The 1,009-nt window shown below is 45.7% G+C and overlaps 1 non-coding gene across 1 annotated transcript; it reads right to left on the reverse strand.

Moving 5' to 3' along the window:
* Positions 1-257: 257 nt before the first annotated feature.
* On the reverse strand, positions 258-364 carry LOC141645238 (small nucleolar RNA R71). The gene has a single exon (XR_012544821.1). It is a non-coding gene; the product is annotated as a small nucleolar RNA R71 (small nucleolar RNA).
* Between the last annotated feature and the right edge of the window lie 645 nt (positions 365-1,009).

Here is a 1,009-nt window from a genome sequence, read left to right on the forward strand (position 1 = left end):
AGAGAAACCAATTCGGGGGAGCTGCAAATGAAGATGCAGCCAAGCATATGGAGACTTTCATTGATTATTGCTGCTCCATACCTCCACCAACTGGCGTGACCCCGGATCAGATAAAAGAAACCATGTTTATTTTCTCACTCCGCGATGCTGCAAGGGAGTGGTATAGGGATCTGGACCGGGCTGCTCATGGGATAACTAACTGGAATTCGTTGGCTTTAGCATTTTACAAGAAGTATTTCTCTGCCTCGAAGACTAATGCCATTAGAACTCAGATCACGAGCTTTAAACAGGGCCCTGATGAGAACTTTCATGAGGCATGGGTCCGTTTCAAGAAGTTGGTGCGAACTATTCCGCACCATGGTTTCAAAAAGTGGAGTTTATGCAATCAGTTCTATAATGGGCTGTATGACGACCAGAGGGCTATCTTGGATGCTGCAGCTAGTGGCCGATTTGCTGAGAATATGGGAGAGACTAAGGGGTGGAAGATCATTGATGACTTAGCCACCCATAAAGCTGAGTATGGGAATTCCAGAGGGAATCAAAGGAGGAGTGCTGAATCTCCTTCTGTAGCTGCATTAGAGGCTCTCGCGGCGAGGTTCGATAAGTATGAGTTGGGAGGAGCCTCTAAAGGAGGAATCTACCATGTGAATGCTGTTTCAGACGGTCCTTTTGTCTGTAAGAGATGTGGAGGAGAGGGACATGTTTCAGACAATTGTCCACATTCTTATGAGTCTTGTGCTGCCTTTCAACATTACAGGCAGACAAACACCTATTATGAGCCGAATGTCCACCCCAATTTGAGGTGGAGTAGTCAAAATATGCTCAATCCTACTCCGCACCAGCAGCCGTATGTCCCTCCACACAAGAATCAACAAGGCTTTCAGAAGCCTCCTTCTTTCACTCCTTCTAATCAAGGTGCATCATCTTCCGGTGGGGTGAGTGAAATAAGTGAGATAAATTCTATGTTGCAATCCATTATAAAGCAATTGCAGCTGAGTGATCAACAAAA

The sequence above is a fragment of the Silene latifolia genome, chromosome 2 (genome assembly GCF_048544455.1).
Source record: "Silene latifolia isolate original U9 population chromosome 2, ASM4854445v1, whole genome shotgun sequence".
NCBI lineage: Eukaryota > Viridiplantae > Streptophyta > Magnoliopsida > Caryophyllales > Caryophyllaceae > Silene > Silene latifolia.